This window comes from Colobus angolensis, unplaced genomic scaffold (assembly GCF_000951035.1).
Source record: "Colobus angolensis palliatus isolate OR3802 unplaced genomic scaffold, Cang.pa_1.0 Scaffold91, whole genome shotgun sequence".
Taxonomy (NCBI): domain Eukaryota; kingdom Metazoa; phylum Chordata; class Mammalia; order Primates; family Cercopithecidae; genus Colobus; species Colobus angolensis.
Window position 1 is genome coordinate 5,617,994 of NW_012123043.1, and position 2,406 is coordinate 5,620,399.

Sequence of the window (2,406 nt, forward strand, 5' to 3'; positions counted from 1 at the left end):
GCCCGTCTCGGCCTCCCAAAGTGCTGGGATTACAGGCTTGAGCCACCGCGCCCGGCCTATTTTCATTCTTGAGGAAGGGAGCACAGAATCAGGTCACTTCCGAGTCCTCAGTCTCTACTGAGCAGCAGAGAGTAGTCTAGGCAATCCCTCTACAGCAACAGCACCAAAGTCCTGGCTCACAAGTAGCCTCACTCATAGTTCTCAGTGCCTCAGATAGGGGAAGGGTGAACTGGAGAAATGGGTGAGCGCTCAACAGGAGCCCCTCCCACCTGTACATATCTGCGTAGGAGTCTAAGAACAGCAAGCTGAGCTGCTGTAGAGATAGATCAAAGGTCAAAAAGGTTTGGATCAGACAGACTTGGCAAAGTGAGGAACCACCAGGGCAGAAGCTTGAGTCCACAAACTCAAGGCAGAGCAGGTTATTCAGGCTTCCAACCCTAGAACTGCACCCAGGACAGAAAACATATGTCCCCTTAGGAGAGAGTGAATGGACTGACAGGCCAGAGGAATGATGTCAGGTGCCAGCCCAGGCTGTGGTTGCTTCCCAGCCAGGAAGAGGGTTAAGGATGCAATGACTTCCTGTAGGTGCCGGAGGCCTGCTCACCAGTTTTCCGATTTGCTCCAGCACCAAATTGATGATCTCCTTCCCTGCAGTGTAGTAGCCACAGGCATAGTTGTTGGCAGCATCTTCCACGCCAGAGATCAGCCGCCCAGGGTGGAAGAGCTGCCTATAAATATCAGTTCTTACCCTATCTTGAGGGGAAGAAAGAACAAAGGTAAAACAAGCTGGTTCATTCCCCAAGGGAACGCCAGACACCAGCACCTTTGCTGCTAAGCCTCCCCAGGTACAACTGCCCAACAACAGAGTGATGATGCACAGCGTCCCAGAGGCCCACTTCTTTTTCTTTTCTTTTTTTTTTCTTTTTTTGAGACAGAGTCTTGCTCTTGTTGCCCAGGCTGGATGCAATTGCGCGATCTTGGCTCACCACAACCTCCTTCTCCTGGGTTCAAGCAATTCTCCTGCCTCAGCCTCCCAACCAGAGACCCACTTCTAAGGCCGGGTCCTGCCTGGGCCTGAGACGGGGAGAGCAGGTGGCACCTTCAGTGGTCCCTTCCCTCTGATCACAGCCACTTCATTGTGCTGGGTGAGGAATCAGTGGTGTTAAGGAGAATCTCACTTCATTTTTGAATGGGGTAAGAATACAGACAGCCCAGTGTAAATTTTCACCACAGAAAGAGAAAAAAAAATAAAGAATACAGACTAATGAAGAAACCCAGTCCACCATTTAACATCTAAAATAACAGCTTTAACAAAATGGAGGAGGGGTAGAATTGTCATGATTAGGAAACTGAGGAGACCCACATGCAGAAGGGAGGAAGCAGGAAAGCCTCCGGAAGCCAGCAACAGCCAAGTTCACACAGGCCCACATCCTACGTGGGGGCCTATTTCAGTTAAGGCCGAGCAGGGGGCCATTATGAATGTTCTCGGCTCCCTGCTTCTTATGTAATGGGCCGCCCTCAAGAGTCTGAGGACAGGGAAAAGCAAGTTTTAAATTTCTGCTTTTACATCTGCTCCTTTCTGCAGTCTGCATTCTAGGCCTGATCCCTGACTCCTATCTGGCAGTTTCCTGGCAGAGCTGTGCTAATGATCTTCCTCTCAATACAGGAAGCCTCCAGGACCCCCTCTGAGGACACAGTCTAGACAAAAGCAATAGACTTCAGACTTCAGTGCTGTTCATGGCAGGGGACTGCTTGCATCTCAAGTATTTTCCCCTTAAGCAGACATTGGCGCTAGCAAAAACTATGGCCTAGGGGAAGGGGCCCCCACTCCTCCATCCACTCACCTATGACAGCAGGTTCCAGGTCCACAGACAGCCCAGGACGCATGTTTGCCAGGCTGGGTCTCCCTGAAGAAGGTGTTGAAGGAGTCATCGCTGCTCTCCAGGGCCTTGTGGCAGGGCATGGTGCCACTGGGCTGGATGTCGTGCTCCAGGCAGTATAGCTCCCAGCAGGCATTGCCCATCTGCACTCCGGCTTGGCCCACATGGATGGAGATGCACTCACACCACGAGGGTGAGCCCTGAGTGGTGCAGAGTGAAAGGTGGGGACCTGAAAAGCCTTCTCTGGGAGCACTAGGAAACTTAGTGTTACCTAGTCCAAAGTTCAGACGACTGGCCGGGTGCAGTGGCTCACACCTACTTATAATATAATCCCAGCACTCTGGGAGGCCGAGGCAGGCAGATCATCTGAGGTCAGGAGTTAGAGATCATCCTGCCCAACATGGTGAAACCTCGTCTCTACTAAAAATACAAAATTAGCCGGACATGGTGGTGGGCGCCTGTAGTCCCAGCTACTCGAGAGGCTGAGGCAGGAGAATCATGTGAACCCAGGATGCAGAGGTTGCAG

At 51.8% G+C, this 2,406-nt stretch overlaps 1 pseudogene; it reads right to left on the minus strand.

Annotated features, from left to right (window-relative positions):
• LOC105504346 overlaps positions 1–2,056 on the minus strand; it is a 7,299-nt pseudogene extending 5,243 nt beyond the window's left edge.
• Between the last annotated feature and the right edge of the window lie 350 nt (positions 2,057–2,406).